The sequence below is a fragment of the Podarcis melisellensis genome, assembly GCF_964234715.1.
Source record: "Podarcis melisellensis genome assembly, chromosome: 2".
Lineage (NCBI taxonomy): Eukaryota > Metazoa > Chordata > Lepidosauria > Squamata > Lacertidae > Podarcis > Podarcis melisellensis.
In genome coordinates this window covers 92,982,594-93,006,256 of record NC_138529.1, presented here as the reverse complement: position 1 = coordinate 93,006,256, position 23,663 = coordinate 92,982,594, and the positions used below count along the sequence as shown (strand labels likewise).

General features: G+C 40.2%; 1 protein-coding gene across 1 annotated transcript in view; it reads right to left on the bottom strand.

Moving 5' to 3' along the window:
• LOC309364393 (contactin-3-like) overlaps positions 1-23,663 on the bottom strand; it is a 165,613-nt gene that overhangs the window by 100,699 nt on the left and 41,251 nt on the right. The gene's annotated exons all lie outside the window — the stretch shown is intronic.

Here is a 23,663-nt window from a genome sequence, read left to right as displayed (position 1 = left end):
TTTGCCTATCATGAACCTATTGTGCATGAACTTCCTTTGCTAGTCCAGCATCCCAGACTGTGATAAAGAAATCTTCTGAAATGCAAGTTATCCTTTTCTGCATTAAAAAGTGCTAATCCACCTAGCAGTGATGCTTTGGTGGTGGCATTTTATATTGCATTAAAGTTTTTAACCTCGTTGTGAATGAACAACAGTTTGTTAAACAATGGCAAGCAGCTATGAACTCCTGTATCCACAAATATTTAGTATTCAAGCAGTACAACACACTTTACATATATTTTATAGGCTGCATGACTTATGCTATATCGATTCGGCCTTGTCAGTTTGGCTGTGCACATTTGTTCAGTATTTGCTTAAAAGAAGAATACGGGTGATTCCGTTTGTAATGTACATAGCTCACTCACATATATACCGGTGAGTAAAATCGGAATTTTATTATAGTGGCAGATGCAATAAATAAAAGAGCAATTTCAACACATAATTAAATCTCCCTGAGAAGATGAAATCTGACTAGATGCTTGGTCCCCCCACCAAAACTTTATGTCTTTTTAGGAAATGCTTTCCACATTGAGTGTGCTGCCTAGGAATCCACATGAAAGTACAGTTCACTGCAGTGTTTGGGGACATATTCTAGGGGACGCAGGCTTTGGGGGCAAGTGAGAGTGTGACCTAGTACACATCTGTTACTCCATTGCAGCAGCACATTGCAGAGGAAGATCATTAATGGTGGGCATACCATTGTTCAGTAAGTTTTTTCACCATTATTGATCATCTCTAAGGGTCTCTTCTAAAGGACCTAGTGAGAAAACTGCTGAGCTACACAAAACTGCAGCTATAACAAGCATCAGTGAAATGGAGGTCTCATCTAAAATTACTACATTAAGCTACTTTTTCTTAAAAGGAAAGCCATATGTCTCGAAGACAGTCTGAAAGATAGTGATTAAGCAGAGCAACAGCAGGAACATCTAAAACCATCTAAGCCATCACCACGGCTTACAGCGGGAAATCAAAAAATGAAATTATACGCTATAAAGTACTTTCTTCTGTCTGGAATGAATCAGGCCCTAGATACTACTATTCATAATCAATTTCTATGTAATTTCTAGTAGTGGCCCTGTGCATTGGTGCACTACTACCGACTGAGATCTACCATGTTGGAGAACTCTCTATGGGTGAAAAAGAAAGTGAGGGGGAACTGCTGGGAAAGCAGAGCAGAAAGGGTGCTTTACTAATTTAGAATTGGCCTGATGTAGCACTGCAATGATTCTGAGCTTCCAATAAACAAGGGGTGACTAACATGGTGTTCTCCAGGTGCTGTTGGAGTGGGTCTCCCATTGGCCATGACTACTGGCCATGTTGGCTATGGCTGATAGGAACAACAATATCTGAAGGGCCACAGGTTACCCACTACAAGTAAATATTTTCCGGATAGGTCATCACTTTGAGTGCAAAGGATATAAAAGAGGGATAACAACACAATAAATAATCAGAGTCTAATATTATCATTACAATTTCCAGTCAGACCACAGAAACCAGGAAATTGGTATGTGATCTGTGTGTGATGGGGGGTTGATTTTTGGTGCTAAACCTTGTACTTACCTGGTGCAGAATATGCATTTGCCTAGATTGTTATGCTTTAAAGCAACCAATAAGAATAAATTGGTGCCTCCCTTGTAAGTTCTTGTGCAGCTTGTACAGCAGTACCTCAGGTTAAGTACTTAATTCATTCCGGAGGTCCTTTCTTAACCTGAAACTGTTCTTAACCTGAAGCACCACTTTAGTTAATGGGGCCTCCTGCTGCTGCTGCGCCGCCAGAGCACAATTTCTGTTCTCATCCTGAAGCAAAGTTCTTAACCCAAGGTATTATTTCTGGGTTAGCGGAGTCTGTAACCTGAAGAGTATGTAACCTGAAGCGTATGTAACCCGAGGTACCACTGTAATGTGAAACAAGGTTCCACATCTACAACAGCACGCTTTTACTTTAAACATATATATTTTTATCCAAGTCCTCAGGGCTAATTGCAACTCACATAGCACTAAACCCACACTTCACAATCGAATCACCTAAGCAATAGCTGAGAAACTCCAAACCCTTGTTTCAGGCATAATATATATCTTCAGAAACTATGTGATACTGTACTGTCATCTAGGAATTTTCTCTCTTTAGGATACAGGGGTTGACGGGAGGAAGGTGTAACATAACTGAATACTTGTTCTATCCCAAAAACTAGTCTGTTTGATAGAAAACAAGCACATAAGGGGAAGGGGAAACTAAAAATGTTTGCTTTTTGCATGTTGAAACATCCAAACATAAGGTTCCACATCTGAAATAGTGCAGTCCCAGGTAGGTTGTGCACCTGACAATGGATCAAGTCTTTTACTTGTTATTTTTTAGAACTATCAAGCTATTTTATATCTTCTTTTAAAACACACACAGTTTTACTTTTAAAGAAGATTATTTGTACTGTCCAATCTTGTCTGTTTTCACAGAAACAACAGTACTAGGATACTGGCATTTATGTGGTTCAGTCCTCTGCTTTGTTCTTTAGAAAGAATTTCACACTAAATGCAGTGCAGAAAAGAGATCAATACTTCTATTTACTCACAAAGAGAAAAATCACCCAACTGCCTTTCTATTATTATGTAATGTCTTGAGTGTTCAGAAGGTGAAAACCAATAAGGTCATTGTGCACTTTACTGAGAAGACTGCATTAATCATCACTATAAACCCTTTTCTTTTCATCTGTACCTTTGAAATCTCTAATATGATTTCTCCTTTTATAGGCCACTCTCTTCTTCTGGCTGTACAGAGAGAGCAACTGAGGATCAATTTAGATGCAACTACAAGAAAGTTTTCTTTATCAACTGCCTTTCTTTAAATACTAATAGCTTTTTTTAAAAAAACAACAACCCCAAAAACATTTATGGGAATTGAAATGTTCAGCAATTTCATGAATTAATTGAAAGGGGAAAGTGTGAGAAGGCAAACGATCTGAACTAAAAGCTGCAGCAAACTGCATGCTCCAGTTCTAGAATTTTAGAATGTGCCTAGATAAATGGAATTCAAGAGCAGTGGAACAAAGGGCAGGCTGGATCCACAGAACAACAAAGAAACAGAGGAATATGTTATTCCCTATACTAATGCTTACAACTTTGCAGAAATTGCACTACAGTCGTACCTTGGAAGTAGAATGGAATCTGTTCTGGAAGTCCGTTCCACTTCCAAAACGTTCGAAAACCAAAGAACGCAGCCAATTGGAAGCTGCAGAAGCCCGTCGGACGTTCGGCTTCCAAAAATAGTTTGTAAATCGGAACACTCACTTCTGGGTTTGCAGCATTTGGGAGCCAAAACGTTCGAGAACTAAGCTGTTCAAAAACCAAGGTATGACTGTACTGATATTATGTTATGCAAAGCCTGTAGTGTGTACCAGGCACCAGCCATATCCAGAAGCAATGTTCAGGCAAATATGAGTGTATAGGTTAAACATGAAGAAACCTTTTATAGGATACAACTAGTGATGTTAGGTGAGAATATTCTCCGGTGAATATTCTCGAGAATATTCTCTGCTAGAAAATTCTCCGGAGAATATTCTCCACAAACTGTAAATTCTATTGTAAGAACCAGTTTAACATCCCACATATAAAAAATCTAGTACAGTGGTGCCTCGCAAAACGAAAAGAATCCGTTCCGCGAGTCTCTTTGTCTTGCGGTTTTTGCATCTTGCGAAGCAAGCCCATTAGCGGCTTAGCGGATTAGCGCTATTAGCGGCTTAGCGGATCAGCTGATAAGCGGCTTAGCGGATCAACTGTTAAGCAGCTTAGCGGATCAGCTGATAAGCGGCTTAGCGGATCAGCTGTTAAGCGGCCTAGCGGATCAGCTGTTAAGCGGCTTAGCGGCTTGGGAAAAAGGGGGGGGAGGAAAAAACCCCGCAGGAACTCGCAAGACATTTTCGTCTTGTGAAGCAAGCCCATAGGACATTCGTTTTGCGAAGCACCTCCAAAACGGAAAACTCTTTCGTCTAGCGGGTTTTCCATCTTGCGAGGCATTCGTCTTGCGGGGCACCACTGTTAATAATAAGTCAAGCTCTTATATTGCCAGTGTAAGTAATGAATAATGATTTGGGCTTTTTTTTTATCTAGTTACATTACTGGGCATTGTGTCATTCACCATTGGCAGTTCTGAAATGTGAACTACAGAAAACAGTTTTTCATTTAATTTGTGCTTTTCATTTAATTTGATGAACCTTTGAATTAGTATGTATTTCAACTATATGTAATAGCCTTTTTTCTATTTTGGTGTGACCTTATTCTTAGCAATTCTATACCCTTGGCCATACAGTGTGATTTTTTTTATACAGAAAGTAGTTTTAATGCTTTATACATTTAAAGTACCTAGGCCGATACAATTATGTGAGGTATAACAGCATGTGAGGTGGCCTTGATTTAAACAACTGACATTTCTGTATTTTTATTTAGTGCCAGTAACTGGTTTTTGCAATGCCATTCAATGATACAAGGTGCTTGATGTTATGTAACTTGTCATTACTGATTATTTGTGTTTTATTTTCAGGAAATAATAACATTAATTTTAAAGTTTATATTGATTTTATTAGTGTTGCACTGAAAATACTGTACCATGTAGATATGCTTATTAAAGAACGTACTCATGTAGCGGACCTGAGGTTTTTTTTTAATTCTGAATGCACACACTGAAAGAGGAAGCTCTGGGTCACGTGCATGGGCATAAATAGGTCCCTTGAACTGTTTGAACTACGTCCCATTGGCCAGATCGTACCCAGCTTCGAGGGACCTACCAATTGGGTGTTGTGGCTTACCAATTGTACCCACCCACAACACAGGGGTGGTTGGTTGTCCAGGTCTCACCACAATATGTGCCCAAAGACAGCCCAACCAGAGGAAGTGGACAATGCCAATGTGTTGCTGCAGCCCACAGCCTGTGCTGGTATTTATAGCTGGGCATGGACCACAGGAAGCAACTGCAAGTTCAGTGTCTCAGCTGATCTACTCATAACGAAACACGTGTGCTTAATATGACCATGAGGGGGAAATTGGCTATATATCTCAGTGTCCTCTAAACAACTCCAATCATAAGATACTTGAGTTATTACCCAAAGAAGGTTGGATTAGCGTCCCTATAGCTTACCCATCTATATGATACCCTCGCCAGTTACAGCTCTGGTTAAGTGTATGCAGAACTGGCTAGCTACTGGACACTTAATGCTGAAAGAGAGCCATAATGACAAAAAATTGGTGGAGTTTAGTGGCACAGCTGTGCTGTAGAGACCGGAGAATTTCCACCTACCTATTAAACAATATTGCTACTATTTTTCTTACCTAGCTAAGACATTTGTCAGGGATTCCAGAAGACATCTCAAGCAACACATGTCTCTCCCCCCCTTACTAGGCACTTATTAGCCTGCGGAGTTATTCCTTATTCTACTACCTCCATTTTTCCCTCCTGAATTTTCGCACTCAGCTGTGCCCTATATCTTAAAAGTAATTCCAAGTCCAACTAGCCAGGGAATGGTACTGTGCAGTTTGTGAAGCATATGTGCACACCTTAACTGTTATATAAATAATTAATAGAAGCAATAAGGAAGCCGGGCATGTAGAACAAATTAATCCCTTATGCTTCCAGGGGATGGATGGATACATGGCTACAAATTCATCCTACCAGATCCTTGTTGACACAAGTTTTATTTTTAGAAGTAGAATGTGACACACAGACACACACACACACACACACACACACAGAGAGAGAGAGAGAGAGAGAGAGAGAGAGAGAGAGAGAGAGAACTTCAAATATTTCAAATGAGACTATTCTCTGAGTCACAGCTGAATTAATGACACTATGGTGCCAATAGCTGCAGGCTTTCGGCTGCTGGGATTAGGGAATAAAATGCATTGTTTCATTTGTTGGTGTCACAGCACTTCCCTAGGATGATAAAAATGCTTTAAGCCAGATTCTCACATATGTGACCATGACAAAAATAAATAACAGCAATGCACCTGTGATTATTACCTGGCGAACCTCTCTCCTGACCTGAATGTAAAAACCCAGGAAACGTTAGCTTTCACTAAAACTACGGAACGTAAGACTATCATTAGTTAGGGCCCACATCCTGAAGAAATTATTTTTAGAACTGAGAAATTTTAACAAATGAAAATAGAACCTAATAATCAGGTTTAACTATAGTTGGCACAGAATTACCACATATGTCAGACTTTTCCAAATCCTTAACACTGAAAGGTTCCTGGTATTCATCAGATCATGGGAGAATTTCCTAACTTTCCTAACTGGAAACCTTAAATGGGAGAAATCAATGTTGCCTAATTGTGATCGGAAACCAGTTTGAAGTTGGTTGGAGGTTTTCGTTTTTGCAATAAAGTGGTACACATTTTTCATGAAATAATTAAATAATATCTCCAAATGAGATTTTCAGTTACACAGCCCAGGATGGAGATCATGGTCCAAGAATGCATACTGCCAGTGCTTTTTTGTGATGGTACAGTGGTACCTCGGGTTAAGTACTTAATTCGTTCTGGAGGTCCGTTCTTAACCTGAAACTGTTCTTAACCTGAAGCACCACTTTAGCTAATGGGGCCTCCCGCTGCCACCGCGCCGCTGCTGCGCGATTTCTGTTCTCATGCTGAAGCAAAGTTCTTAACCCGAGGTACTATTTCTGGGTTAGCGGAGTCTGTAACCTGAAGCATCTGTAGCCTGAAGCATCTGTAACCCAAGGTACTACTGTACTCACTAGTACAGAGTACCACAATCTCTTACTAACTTATGTATTTATTATTGCCAAATTCAATCCTTTTGTGCCGGCACCCACAGCACTTTGATCATGTTGTAAGTAGCAATGCCTCTTTTTTAAACAAACAAACAAACAAACAAACAGCACTGTGGAATGAAGCAACGTCTCAACAGCCAGTGTAATTATATAAATTATGGGTCTGCCTCTTGACCCTTTAAGTAGAAGCTGCCATGGGAAAACATCATTAGCTATTATTGAATTAAGAAGCGTTGAGTTGCACTTGACTTCTAAAGATTACAACAAGGGATAGGGGAAAGGGGGATGAGGGGGAAAAGTGGGGTGAGCCAAATGGCATCCCAGAGTGAGGGAAAAGAGGATACCTTAGCTGCATTATATTTGTAAAGGAGGGTACTGTGAGGGAATTTATGAATTTGATAGAATTATTCGTGATTTTATTTTATTTTTTAAAAAATGCACATCCCCTCCATCTAATGTAGTCCCATTAATTGGAAGGACCTTAAAGCAAGGAAAAAACCACAATCCATAACAAAGCAACATAAACCAGTCTCAGGGGAAAGTTTAAAAACTCCAGCCTTAGCAGATAAAAATGCCCTGTATACAGTTCAACAAATAAAAACAGGGACCTTTTCACCAATTGATGGAAAACCTCAATGGAAGGGTCCAATTCTATGTGACAAATACAGTTGTGTCACAGACAGGACATGCATAAGGACCTCTCTACCAGATCATAGGCGGCAGGCAGGCTGGCTGCTATGTGAGGATGCAGCCCCTAAGGTATCCTGGAACCACACTCAATAATATCCTTGCTTCTGCATTCTGGACCAACTCAAATTTCCAAAGACACTTCAAAGGTAGCTTCATATGCAGCCCGTCGTAATAAGTCAATCAGGATGTGAGAAGCATGTGGACTTATTTATTTATTTAGGAATGGGTACAGCTGGTACACCATTTTAAGCTAGGCAAATTCTTTCTTGACCATAGCCACAGAGCGGCTGGGGAAACCCAGCCAGATGAGTGGGATATAAATAATAAATTTATTATTACAGTGGTACCTTGGTTCTCAAACGCCTTGGTACTCAAACAACTTGGAACCCAAACACTGCAAACCCAGAAGCAAGTGTTTGCGAACTTTTTTTTTTGGAAGCCGAACATGCTCCATTTGGAGTGTTATGCTTCTGATTTGAGTGCCACAGTTCTGTTTTGAGTGTTACGCTGAGGTCTGTCTGTTTTTGCAATTAATTTTGCCTTTTTGTGGCTTTTTTGTTTTGTTTTTGTGATTGTGTGGAACCGAGTTCAGCTACTGATTGATTGATTGTGTGACTGTAGTACATTGTTGATCACTTTCATTTTATGGATCAATAGTCTCGATAGATAGTAAAATTCATGTTAAATTGCTGTTTTGGGGGTTGTTTTTAAAAGTCTGGAACAGATTAATCCATTTTGCATTACTTTATATGGGAAAGCGCACCTTGGTTTTGGAACGCTTTGGTTTTGGAATGGACTTCCAGAACGGATTAAGTTTGAGAACCAAGGTATGACACTATTATTATTATTAAATGTATTCTTGACCAGTTTATATTCTGGAACTGGCAAAACACAGCACTATGGGGCAATTGCCTTGCCATCTATGTACATAAACTAATATATAGAATCATAGAATCATAGAGTTGGAAGAGACCACAAGGGCCATCGAGTCCAACCCCCTGCCAAGCAGGAAACACCATCCGAGCACTCCTGACATATGGTTGTCAAGACTCTGCTTAAAGACCTTCAAAGAAGGAGACTCCACCACACTCCTTGGCAGCAAATTCCACTGTCAAACAGCTCTTACTGTCAGGAAGTTCTTCCTAATGTTTAGGTGGAATCTTCTTTCTTGTAGTTTGGATCCATTGCTCCGTGTCCGCTTCTCTGGAGCAGCAGAAAACAACCTTTCTCCCTCCTCTATGTGACATCCTTTTATATATTTGAACATGGCTATCATATCACCCCTTAACCTCCTCTTCTCCAGGTTAAACATGCCCAGCTCCCTTAGCCGTTCCTCATAAGGCATCGTTTCCAGGCCTTTGACCATTTTGGTTGCCCTCCTCTGGACACGTTCCAGTTTGTCAGTGTCCTTCTTGAACTGTGGTGCCCAGAAGGTACAGGTTGATGACAACATCAACTGACATCAACTCAAGACATGGCCTATGTTAGGCCCAGGCTGTTCTGAGTAAATGCAGCAGAAATAAGTCGAGTGACTTCCTGGAAACATTACCAGATCCTAGTAAGTTCACCACCTGAGTTTTCAGGAGGAAACCAAGACAGACCAGAAAATTCAGAGCTAAATTTAATCTATTCATAATTCAGTGCAATTGATGGTTACAAAAAAAAATCAGATAGCGTTCAACTATTAATCATTAATTACTGCTTTTATAATTCTACTGTGCTTCATATACATATATGACTAGTTAAAGCCCTGAAGGTCTCTGACATAATTAGGAAACCTATTAAATTGATGCATTCCAAACTTCCAGTTGCAAACTGGGCAAGTGCTATCTGTAATATGTATTCCTTCAAGATGATGAACAGGTTACTTCCAAATTCTATTGCAGGAAGGAAATGGATGCAATTCTTTTTCATCATAAAATCAATAGACCATACTAGGAAAAGTTCCTGGGTGTATATAAAGCCCTCCTTTCTCCAAAGCATCTTTTCATTTTGCAGTTGTAAAGCTTCTGCAGAGCCTCAGAATACAATACTGCATATCCACATTTTCTGCTTAAATAATTATCTTCAAAGTCAGGCCACCCACAAGCACCTTGGGGCTTTTCTAGCAGCCAGGCTGCAATCAGGTAGACTGCTTGATTTTTAGGAACAAGTATCCCATTAGGAGACTCTGGCAGAAAGACAGCGCTTGCTGCTTCACAGCTACTCTGTCAAATCATACATTTCTATAGTTCTGGTGTGTATCTTGTTAGCTATAATGGCAATGTCAATAGTACTATCAAGCCAGGCAAGCCAGGCACACGGCATGTACTGCTTGTGTCTTTTCACAAATGTCATTTCGTCTCCTTCACTTTCCTTTAGAAATGGAACACAAGCAGATATTTCTTCCCCTGTAATTTTCATCACCATAGTGGCTGCGCTGCAGTGATTCAAGGCTACACAGTGGGAAAAACAGTGGCTGTCAGCAGCACCTTGCTCTCTATTCAAGGGTTTGGCCTATTGATGAAATGAAAAGGCAGCTGATTAGTTTTCAGTCATCACCAATAATTTACCTGCAGATGAAGAAATAGATGGTACTGTGGAGTTGTCATGCAACAGATTTCTCTTTGTTTGGTGCACACCATAAAGACTGATTGAACAGATTTTGCTGTGCTGACACAGTTTTCCTTCTAGAGTTAAATGCACATACAATGATGAACTTTTAAATGTGTATCTTTCCCTCACATCCAGCAGAAATTGTCATTCCTTCTGGAAGATAGCACCATGATTCCCTTTATTGCTGCCTTCTTCCATTTCTTACTCATTGATTGTTTCTGGCTTTCACCGGAAATCTTGTCCAGAGTGGAGAGCTCTGTACAGAGGTCTTGGGAATTTTGTGAGTGTTAAATGGCTCCTCATACAATGAAGGGTTGCTTCAGCCCAGAGACGCATTAAACTCCTGAATATTCTGAAGAAGTTTATTTTTCTGCTGACATTCAAGCTTCTACCTTTCTCTGCCATGCCAGACTATTTTTGTTTAGTCGTGTCCGACTCTACGTGACCCCATGGACCAGAGCACGCCAGACACTCCCGTCTTCCACTGCCTCCTGCAGTTTGGTCAAACTCATGTTGGTAGCTTCAAGAACACTGTCCAACCATCTTGTCCTCTGTCATCCCCTTCTCTTTGTGCCCTCAATCTTTCCCAACATCAGGGTCTTTTCCAGGGAGTCTTCTCTTCTCATGAGGTCGCCAAAGTATTGGAGACTTAGCTTCAGGATCTGTCCTTCCAGTGAGCACTCAGGGCTGATTTCCTTCAGAATGGATAGGTTTGATCTTCTTGCAGTCAATGGGACTCTCAAGAGTTTCCTCCAGCACCATAATTCAAAAGCATTAATTCTTTGGCGACGAGCCTTCTTTATGGTCCAGCTCTCACTTCCATACATCACTACTGGGAAAACCATGGCTTTAACTATACGGACCTTTGTTGGCAAGGTGATGTCTCTGCTTTTTAAGATGCTTTCTAGGTTTGTTGTCACTTTTCTCCCAAGAAGCAGGCGTCTTTTAATTTTGTGACTACTGTAACCACCTGCAGTGATCATGGAGCCCAAGAAAGTAAAATCTTTCACCACCTCCATTTCTTCCCCTTAGATTTGCCAGGAGCTGATGGGACCAGTGGCCATGATCTTCGTTTTTTTGATGTTGAACTTCAGACCATATTTTGCGCTCTCCTCTTTCACCCTCATTAAAAGGTTCTTTAATTCCTCCTCACTTTCTGCCATCAAGGTTGTGTAATCTGCATATCTGAGGTTGTTGATATTTCTTCCGGTGATCTTAATTCCAGCTTGGGATTCATCCAGTCCAGCCTTTCGCTTATAAGTTAAATAAGCAGGGTGACAATATACAGCCTTGTCATACTCCTTTCCCAATTTTGAACCAATCAGTTATTCCATATCCAGTTCTAACTGTATCTTCTTGTCCCACATACACATTTCTCAGGAGACAGATGAGGTGATCAGGCACTCCCATTTCTTTAAGAACATGCCATAGCTTGCTGTGTTCGACATAGTCAAAGGTTTTTGCATCAATGAAGCAGAAGTAGATGTTTTTCTGGAACTCTCTAGCTTTCTCCATAATCCTGTGCATGTTTGCAATTTGGTCTCTGGTTCCTCTGCCCCTTTAAAATCCAGCTTGCACTTCTGGGAGTTCTCAGTCCACATGGATCACTTCATGGATCCTTCATGGATCATTGCCTTGATGTGGCGAAGGGGCTTGAATAACTCAAAGAAGCTATGAGCTATGCTGTGCAGAGCCACCCAAGATGGACAGGTCATAGTGGAGAGTTTTGACCAAACGTGATCCACCTGGAGCAGGAACCAGCAAGCCACTCCAGTATCCCTGCCAAGAAAACTCCATGGACAAAGGCAACAGGCATGCCAGACTATAGAACATGGCAAAGATTAAAAGGGAGAATACGTACAATTCTGGCATAAGGAACCCAGTCTGCCCTGCGCTGACCCTAAAACTTCTCATCTTCTCTTCAGCCTCAATGACTTTTCCATAGCCATTAAAAAATCTCAACCAACTCTTACTTGAACTGATGCCAAAAGCAATCAATGCGGCTCGTCCCTTACACAACCATGTAAATGTTTTATATACCACAGAAAAAACCCAGTCTCTCTCTCTCTCTCTCTCTCTCTCTCTCTCTCTCTCTCTCTAATGCATAAGGTCTGTTATTTATAAACAAATGCGTGGAGCCATGATGGCTGCTCACATGGAGGTAAGCTCCCTATGCCTCAGTACCACCACCACAACCCCACCCAGGAACTGGCAGTAACACTCTGGCACTTGGAAGGCAGGTGAGCAACACTTTGCAGCACCTCTCCACCTCTACTGACTATGCCTCTAAATGCCATTTCCTGGGAATCTCAAGTGAGGAGAGTGCTGCTGTACTCTGGACCTTCTTGTGGACTTCCCATATAGACACCTTGCTGGCAACCATGAGAAGAGCATGCTGGACTTAGATGCCCCTCTGGCATGATCCAGCAAGGCCATTCTCACACACTCTTAAAAAAAGAGATACACTGCACTGTCCAAAAGAAGCATTATACACAGTTATGAAATGCAAGATTCCTTAGGGATTGATCTCGGAACCCCACATGATGAGCCCCTGGGTTCCTATTATGTCTTTATCATTACAAAATGATTGGCTATTCAATACAATGAATTTCAACTATGTTTTGCAAAACTTATAATGTCCATTTCTGCTAACTGGCACAAAGCCATCAGTTTTTAATTTGTTTTTTAAACAAAACAAAACACCGTGATTTGTATCTTAGGATTCCACAGTGGTGTACAAGAAAAATAAAGCCATGTAATAATTACTGTATTTACTTGAATCTAATGCACCACTGAATCTAATGTGCACCTCAGTTTTCAGAACCTTGAAAGCAAAAAAGTATTTGCTGGCGAGTATAAATGTGCCATCGTATCTAATGCGCACCTTAATTTTCACAACGTAATTTGGCGAAAAACAGTGAGCATTAGATTCGAGTAAATACAGTAATAAGACAGGTCACACCAACCAACACCAGCAGCCAGAATTGGGTAAGCAAGGGTAAATCTTCTGTATATGCCAAATGTATAGAATAGCCAATGCTTTTCTCGGGGACACAGCCAGCTGCAAGGGTGAGCAATCTGCTCCCCTTTTCAATATGCAATTGACTTTATGGTTGATCCTTTTACACATGTTTTGTTCAAAGAAATCTAACAAACAAATCCCCAAAGGGCTGTAGCAAAATGGGGAAACAACAGATTAAAGAAGTACTACAAATCGTGTTGTTTTAAAAACGCAAGAAATTAACCTCCAGAACTCATTCACCCAGGACATAATTGATGTCATCACTTCAGGAAATGTGTAATTTTTTTGGAGGGGGATGATTAGACTCAATGAAAGAGCTAAATAATATTCACTAGCTATTCCTCGTTGTATCTAATAAAAAATAGAGGATGAAATACATTACTAGTACAGTAATTATTGATATATATAGTGTAGAACCATTCCCTAGCTCAATCTCAATTACTCATTTCACTTAATATGCTCTATGTTTCTTACGTTCATGTTGTAGTAACAGCTATCTGAGGCTGAAACTACACAATTGTTTAAAAATGCAAGTTGGCCCTAATCACATTTTTTCCCAATACTTTCTTTCTGGGGGGGGGGGGGAATGCAGAGATCTTCCTGCAGAGAGTGCTGAGAAGAAAAGAGCTTCTGGTAATCTTCACCCACCAGCTACAATCTACAAGATCTACCCCCACCCTACAATTTGGCTTTAAATAAGTGTTCTTTGAAGGGGGAGAAAAAACCCTAATTGCAATAACAGAGAGGTGGTGTGGGAGGTCATAACTGAAAAGAGTTAACTTCCCTACCCCTCCCATTTATTACAATAAAATCGCCCCTTCTCTACTACAATTAGGTTTTAAAGAGGCCTTTTATAAGCTCCAGTAGAAGGCTTTTTTCAAGCCTAATTGTTCTAGTTCTTTTTTTTTGGGGGGGGGGTATCTTCCTAGAGCCTGCAGGTAGGGAAGGAAGGAAGGCAAACTTTTCTGGCTGCACTCTACATTGGTATCGCTGCGCCCCTCCCAACTAAATTTGCTAAACTTTTCCCCCACACCCAATTTCTGGCAAGGAGCAGGGGAAATGAGCACACAGGTGTTATGTGTGGCTGCTGTGTGTACACGCACATTTCTCTCTTTTCCATGGAATTTATGATCAGCCCACCCCATACACAGGTGGTCCAAAAAAAACCCCCAGCAAAAATATGATCACAAAGAGTGTAAGACATGTTAACTATTAGAACCACACATTTTATACTAACCCAAACAACTGCTGTAAAGCAGTGGGTGGTGCCCATGAACCCTATTAATTCTATATAGTTTTACCTTTCGTTCGAGCCGAAGCTTCACATTAGCAGTGACACACAATCAGGTGAACCAGTGAAAGTCAGTGAAACATTTGATTTACTGGTGCTGTAGAACCCATTATCCACTTCTGAGTGTTGCAGCCTTGCAGACTGAAGTGGCTGTGCTTTCTCACCTTTACCACGAAGTCAGTATTCAAGGTTGCATTTAAAACAAAATAAGCAAGCGTCAAAAACTCATCCAAATTCTCAAGTCAAGAGATCTCCTTTATCCTTCCTATTAAGATCTAAATGACAAACCGAAAGCAATTCAAGACAGAAAAAAACCATCAGCAAAGCTAATTTCAAATAAGTCCATCTGTTGGAACATACAGGAGGTCGATGTTTATAAGCGAAGATCAGCAACATCTCCATTTCCCCAGAATTGAGCTGATCACATCACAAAAGGTCAGACAGAACTTGGAAAAGCATTGCTTATTATTTCAGTTTATTGGCTATGGGATGCTTATGTATCCATTTTAAAGCACACCATCTCATCACACGACAACCCACCATTCTGAGAAAACTGTTGTTGTTTTAAAAAATAATATATTCCGTAGCACTATGTACAGTCGTACCTTGGAAGTCGAACATAATCCGTTCCAGAAGTCCGTTCAACTTCCAAAAAAATTGGAAAAGAAGGCGTGGCTTCTGATTGGTTGCAGGAAGCTCCTGCAGCCAATTGGAAGCCACGGAATCCGCATTGGACGTCCAGGTTCCAAAGAACGTTTGCAAACTGGAACACTAACTTCCGGGTTTGTGGCGTTCGGGAGCCAAAACGTTCGAGTTGCAAGGCGCTCGACTTCTGAGGTATGACTGTATTAAGAATCTTTGCCAGTCTGCGGTAATATTTTTCTTTTGCTCCCCTTCTGCTGAGACTCAGCTGTGGCTCACTGGATGCACTTCTTCACTGTGAGATAAACAACTGTGGCTGTTTCTACCCACTCCCTTTCACCCAACCTTGAAGTAAGGTGAGGAGGAAATGCTGCTGAAATGAGGAGCAATATTTGCATCTATCATTTGATTTCAATGGGCTTTGAGGATTTCTCATGAAGTCAATGGATCGTTGATTAATTTTGATTAGATTGTGATTAATTTTGATTAGATTGGTCCTTCACAAATTAAGCAATTTAGGCTAGCTGGCACATGTGTGCAAAGCAACAGACCAAGGGGGGACTATTTCTTTCTGAGCTGGGCTAACCTAGAGGCACAGCAGTTTTGCTCACTGTTAAGGAATACATGCCAGTGATTCATGATCAATTGTTTGTTTGAATTAATTTTTATTTAATCTTGTAAAAGACAAGGCTACAAATCATAAACAACATGTGAGAGAACATGTGAGAGAAATCCCCAGAAAGTAATAAAAGTAAACAAACTACATAAGATATAAAACAAAGGTTGCTGTTCAGCCTGATTATTCTGTCTGTCCACAGGCACGAAGCCCCCCAAGTTACTTGTCAATGATATTTGACATCAAGGCTTTTTGTGCTTAAAGAGTTCCATAAACTTCCATATGTTGTTGGTGTACTTGGGGCGTATGTTCTCTCATTTATATATTTGATAGACTCAAATATATTTTATATTTAATAACAATGATGATGATGAAGAAGAAGAATCTCCCTTTGTGCAAACACATGCTTTGCATTAGCTCTTCTGACATAGCTAAAATCCAGACTTTGTCATGCCAGATTTCCACCGTGACTTTATCCATTTCCAAAGGTGTCTAGTGGTCAGTCTAGCTGCTATTAGAAAGTAGCCAATTTTGTACATTCCAAATTTTGACTATCCTAGATTATCTACTGCAATCAGATCTGGATTAGATAGCAAATGATAGTTTATTTCAAAAATTTTGCATAGCAAACATGTACCGTATTTTTCGCCCTATAGGACACACTTTTCCCCCTCCAAAAATGAAGGGGAAATGTGTCTGCGTCCTATGGGGCAAATGCAGGCTTTCTCTGAAGCTTGGAGAGCGAGAGGGCTCGGTGCGCACTGACCCCTCTCTCTCCAGGCTTCAGGAAGCTATCCGTAGCAGCCTGCTTGCCGGAGCGCGGGGCGTGCTGAAGCAGAGCGCCCCGCGCTTCGGGCAGATATCCGCAGCCTAGGGAGCCCTGCGGGAGTTCCCACGGCTGGCGGGGGGGAATATATTTTTTTCTTTATTCCCCCCCCCCCAAAAAAACCTAGGTGCGTCCTATGGGCCGGTGCGTCCTATAGGACGAAAAATACGGTAATCTGAATACTCTAAAACACATACTGGCCTAACATCATGTAAGCATACAGAAAATAGTATTGGAACTGTTCTTCAGTACAGGTGGTGACCATTTTGCACAGGGGTTCCGTTTCCGCCCCCCCCCCCCATTGGTGGAGCACGCATAAGCACGCCCTGCCCCACTACACTTTCTGATTCTTCCTTCCTCCAGGTCCAAAAAGACCTGAGCATCGGTGATTGCGGGTCAGTTAGATGTGCCTAAAATGGTCATCACCTGTCTGGGTAAAACTGAAGCTGAAAATGTTAGTTGTTTAATCCTTCATGCTACTTTTGGAGCACAATCTGACAAACAATTGTTTGCATGTTTACTTAAAATAAAGTCCAATGGGGCTTAGTCCCTGATAAATGTGTAACAGGATTGCAGTCTTCATTTGTTTTAGGAGTTTTGATTTTATCTGCCTCATTTCCACCACCACTACTCACAAAGTTTTCTACAAGCCATATTTTATTATTGAAACTGACAATGAATTAATAACCTAAAATGTTTTTATCAATGCATAATTTGTAAAAAGTATTAATTAAAATTACCATCTGCAAGAGACAATATTATTCAAATTAAATCTCTTGTACCTCAAATGCTTGTGGCTCATTTTCTTGGCATTATATTAGTCACTGTAAATTATGCATTTCATACCAAGGCTAATCTGATTAATAGGCTTGTATTACCAGCTATGACTAGTACAGTGTTATATGAATACTGGAAGGGACTTCACTGCTCTCAATAGATAATAAAACCTTATTTATGAAGACCTCATAAAACATTTTCATTATAGACTCCAGTAGCAATTTATATAGTCTAATTTGTGATGCATCTCTGAAGGGGAAGCTTGATTCCCAAAAGGGCAGGGAAATGAACTTGAGTCCTGAAGGGACCAGAACATTGGAAATATATTCTACTTTTACTGTGCAAGTTACTTAAACATTTAACTGTTTAATGTAACTTTGAAGCAGGTGAGTTAAGAAAACAGAACATTTTAGCTCACAGTACATTTGTGAATTTCAAGCTAGTGATCTAATCCTACTGCTGAAGATCCCCCAGCTGCTCTCTTCCTCACAAGTTATACATTTTGCTCTTAAACTCCCAAACATGTATGTCTTTCTGTTAATGGTGAATTACATAAGATCTGCTATTACATTATGTAATTGCCACTAAGCCATTCTTACACATTTTGATTCATTATACCATCATCTCTAAAGTTGAGTTGGCATATTAGAAGAACAACAATTCTGCAAAGCTATTTCTATCCCAGTGAATTCAGAATCCCAATATAATACAGCTAGAATAAATTGCCTTTGCGGCTTATTCTTAATCCTGAGAATTGTAATTATCCCATGACAACAAAAACAAGACCTCAAATAAGCTTCTTTAAATATGACCTCAAAAAGGCACAATTTATTGCATATTTTATTTGGAGGCATAAAGCCCTACAATAGATGGACAAAAACTTCCTCAAGAGTCCTTCCCTAGATCATGCCAGCAAACAACTCGGCAGAATAGGATGGGCAGAGACCACCTTAGCTGTGACCCTGCTTTGCAGGCTTTTTCTTACCTGGCCTGGGTGGCTGAGGCCATGACTGACTCCAGCTACAAAAGTGGAGGCTGCTAAACAGACATTTGGGCTGTTTAGGGGTGTAATTGTTCTTTAGATTAATATTTTGTATCTTTATTTTAGATCTCCTTATGAGTTGTGTGGTAACTTTGCATACTTTTAAAATTTTATTCATTGTTTCTTACTAATTTCGTTTTGTTTGTAATTTAGCAATTTTTTACATGTTGTTAGCCGTCTTGAGCATGGCTTTAACTAAGGAAAGGCAGTCTACAAATAAAATTATGTATGTGTTTGGAGAGCCAAGAGCAGAACTCGTCGGTTTCACCCCAGTACTAAAAACACTGGAAAACAGTTTTTACCCCCCCCCCAAAAAAAACCAAGCAAACTCTGAATTCATAAAGTTCTCCTTGGATAATAACGAGCCCAATACTGGTCGTGCCATTCTGAAGCAAGTTGATGTGAGACTGCTCTGGAAAGCAATGGTCCACATTAGGGCTGTAGAGGAATTAGGGGGCTCTGTTTTTTGTGTGTTTGAATTCACCTGATCTATCTCTCCCAGGTAGGTGTGTAGACTGGACAAGTTATCATCATTTTTTTTATCCTTAACCAATTTTCTACAAGCAGACTGCCTTTACATTTACTCATTCTTGGAGCAGCTGGGAAGCACATCTCTTGCCACGTTGCCTGAGTATGTGTGTGTGCTCCCTGCTCCCCCATTATGGTAGTGTGCACTGACTCCCAAGAACCAGATCAGGTGGCTGTATTCACACCTTAATTCAATCTGAGACTGTAGCATAGTTTTCTGCCTTTCCTACTTTTAAATATAGAAATATAGGATAGAAATGATTTATGGTAAATAGCAAATAATGAATCACACCAAAGGATTCATACAGCAATGTTACAACGGCTAAGTACAATGGGAAAACCAGACTTGAGGAAAACTAGTCTAGTATTTGGTCCATGTCTATAAGGACTCAGCTACATTGGCAAAGAAAAAAACACTTTATATATATTATATATGCATTATAACACTGTGACACCAGATGGTGCAGGGGAGTTCTGTTTTTGCCAACCCGATTTCTCATACAAAGTTTGCAACGTGTGTAACTGAAACACTTCTTTGATCCAGCCTAGGTTCAGTATTAGAAAGAATCGTCTTCTGTAAGCAAATGCAGCTCACCAAAAGAGGCCTTGAGATTAGGCACTTTCGCAATGTTTATTTAGAAAGCAGCAAACTTAAAGCAGCACCTTAAATGAATGAGGTAGTTTAAAATAATATAGTGAAAAGTCCTATTGGAAACTGGAGCAGCACATCCTCTTAATTGCAGGTTTCTCATGGCACAGTGTGGGGCAATTATAACAAGAGGTATAATTTAATATCCATTAATATCCTAGAAAGGTCCACAGAAATGATGAAAGCAGGGTTCAACTGTCCTGCAACATAAAATCAGGGTTCTGAATCATTCCTTACATAAAATGTGCACACGTACATGAGTTTGCGTATTAGAAACTGCCTCCACTATGAGCCATAGTTGCTCTTCAAACACTCCCAGGTATCTTGAGGATTTGGCAGGGAAGCTGGGTAAGACAGATGATGTGTCACTATCACACGTGTATTATTTCTCTCCAATTTCCCTCTTACGTCAAATCCACAAAATGGGCAGGGAAGGGAAAAGCAAATATTGGGAGCTGCAGAAAACTTCTTACACTCCCTAGGAGAACGATCAAGATTTTAAAACCAAGAGAAAGTATCTATCAATTGCCTGGTATATGAAAGCATTAGCAGTCCAGAGCTGCATATACAATATAATGCCCTTACCTTCTATCTTAACTGATTTTTTAAAACTATTAATCCCTTGATTATCTACTCATGATCTATTATGTGCTTTACTGAGAAGCATTCTTTGAAAGGTGCAAAAATATGTCCATTTATTCTTCTTTGACAAATATACAAGTGATATCAATAGGATGGTCAAAGGGCAATTAATTCATATTACTTTATATGTTCATACCCAGAAGAATTGTCTTGGACAAAACAGAACTTTTCTCTCAGTTACAGAAATTCATTCATTGTACTATAAATAACTTGAGCATTGTTGCTAAACAAAAATGTGATTTATTACTGGAGAGACATGAAAATATACTACTTGTATTTACATAAGGAACAGTGCCTAATGAAAAACAAGATTAATATCCAATAATAAAATGTGGCCTAAACATATGAATGCGTGTTTCAATCTCAACCTTTCTTTAAAAATCTACTTAGACTGCATAGTGTGTAGGAAAGTTGACTATTCCTCCTTACAATGAATTATAGTGCTTACTTTCAATAGAAAAATCTTATAATTCTGTTTTAATTCATGTCAATATCAATAATTAATATAATACCTTTATACAAGAATGCCAACTAGATTGTGAAGCAAACTAGCACATACACATACATATGCACATACATATACATACATATACATACACACACAATTTGAAGGCAGAATGAATTTGAGGAAATATGCAAATAGATTATGAGATTAACTATACAATTAGATTAAAAATCACTGGTGTTCAGATGGTATAATCCTGCAGGAGTCCTATTTGAAATGGGTGGTCAAATCAAACTCCTGCACCTAGCAGGATTGAACCCTCCTGCTTTGGGGGTGGGGAGAGACACAGTATTTGCTACCTTCACCATCTGAAAGACTGTTCCTACAACGCAGGTGCATGACAACAAGCAAGACAGTTAAACCAAGTTTTAAGTTTTCAGAGGCGGAATTCAAGTTTTCAGAGTTTCTTTCTAATGCCTTGCTCCACACCTTAAACCAAGTAGGTACAAAACAAAACAAAAATCCTTCCAGTAGCACCTTAAAGACCAACTAAGTTAGTTCTTGGTATGAGCTTTCGTGTGCATGCACACTTCTTCAGATACACAGTGTATCTGAGTGTATCTGAAGAAGTGTGCATGCACACGAAAGCTCATACCAAGAACTAACTTAGTTGGTCTTTAAGGTGCTACTGGAAGGAATTTTTTTTGTTTTGACTATGGCAGACCAACACGGCTACCTATCTGTAACAAGTAGGTACACTCTTCAACACAGATTATTCTTAACAGTCAAGCCATTATGTGTGCAATCTTAGTACTCTCACTCAGCTGCAGTTTCGCATTTTATAATTTCTAAAATTTTGGCCCAGATCCCATTAATGATTTTCTGTTTGCAGCAGCCTTTTAATGTTTTAGAATAGAACACGTATCTTTTTTTCTCCTTGAAACTATTCTCATTCGAAATGGGGAAAACATTAGCCAGAAAATATGTGCAATACATGTTCAGAAGCAGAACCAATAGCTTAGACCTGTCATTTTAAAAAACCCTGCACAAAAAGCTTACATTCAAACATGATGAAACAGACACCATGAAATGCACCATACAGTCAAACTTCCAGTACAGCTAGAATGTATTTCTGATATAAAAGCTAAGAGCTGTATAAGGATCTTTCTCGCAGCTTTACAAGCAGTTCCCTCCTTCCTACATCTCAAGGGACTTTCCCACTTATTGAAAATTGAGAAACGTTGTCTTTTCTTTTACCCTTTGCACTTTCAAGATGTTTATAATCTCACTCATAGCCTTCAAAATCCTTTAGGGGCAAGAACTGTTATGAGAACAATTAGAACAAACAGAAAGAGCAAATTGGTGGCTAAACAATGTGTGGAAGTGTATGAGTAAGGTCTCATTTTGCCCTTGTCGCTACAGAGAAGTACTTAGGCTTGCTGAAGCTCCCAGGTGTAACTACTTGCAACAACTACAGCCCTTCCCTTCATTTTGCTCATTCAGTGAATGAAGCCACAGACAAAAGGCAAGTATAACAATGCCGTAAAGTCAGACACAGCAGGGAACCTGAATGGCATCAGTAAGGGTGCAAGTGTTGCGAGCAACTCTCTATCAAACTGGGGGTGAAAGGTGAGTGAAAAGTCTGCTCACACAATGTTGGAGAACCACCCATAGGGATGGAATATGCCATCCCAAATCAGACCATTGGTTCACCTAGCTCAGTACTGTTCACACCAACTGGCAGTGACTCTCCAGGGTTTTAGGCAGCTGTCTTTCCCAGTTCTACCTGGAGATGTCAAGGACCGAACCTGGAACCCTTCACAAGCAAAACATGTGCTCTACTGTCCTCCTCGTATTTAGATATCACCAACTTCATGTTGACAAAGTGTTTGCTATTGAAAAGCTTAAGTCCCATAACTTGATGGATGTGGACACTAAGGCACTGCAGCATGAGTTCAAACAGAGCTCAGAGCCCCCAGTGACATAATGGCTTGGTGCATCTTGCTGTTAACCAGAAGGGTGGTGGTTCGAGCCAAACCAGGGGTTGTTGTGGACATTGCAGGGGGTTGGACTAGATGGGTCTTGGAGTCTCTTCCAACTCTACAATTCTATGATTATATGAACTGTTGGAATTGAACTGCTTTTTATAAGCACGGTACATCATCTCCATCTATTTTTAGTGATCGCAGGATTGTTGTCCTCATATGAATGAAGTGTATATATGTGGCCTTTCATAACTTGAGTTCAGCTTGCGATGTCTGAGAAGGTGTATTTCATCTCCCTTCACTGTACGATGCACAGTAGTTTAGTGCACAAGGCAGTGTTTGCAACAGCTCTGTATGGTTTCGTTTTTATACCTTTGTTATTTCTTGAAGACCTCATGCAACGTTAAATAAATCATCTGGAGACAGCTTTCTCAATGAAATTCAGTGGTTCCTTACTAGCAACAGAGAAGGAGTCTGTTTTAATTGTATTTATACATGATATTTGGTGGTTTCAACCTGATCAATCTTTGCTTACTTCAGTCCACTTCTTCCATTGAGCACTGGCTTATATCTTAGCCTTTTTCTTAGTTGATTTCTCTCCCCCCACCCACAAAAAAGCAAACAATATGCAAAATTATATGCAAAGATATGGTTAATACATGTGATAGAGTCAAACTCCATGTGGCACTGTATTTCTGCTGAATAGTTTTATACTATAGATAACACAACTTTTTTACACAGTGATATGCACTGCTGTATGTACTGGTTTATGTGCTGATTAAATTAGGAAACTTGAGAATGTATATGTATGTAATATGATAGGGGTGAGCAGGTGGGGGTGCACCCTGCTTCCCTTTGGGTGGGTCTCCTTCTTGGATCTTGGCAAGGTGATGTCTGCACAAAAGCTCAGCTGGATAGGGTTGCTGCTGGGCCACAGCACCCCAGGTTGCCTATGGGGCTCATCAGATTGGCCTGTGCTAGTGGACCTGGCAACTGGGCAGGACTGGAACATCAGCCAACTGGAGTGCTGCTCAATGACAGAATCCCTGCTCTATGCCACACTACTCTTACTGCTCCAAAACGAAAATAAAGTTGCTC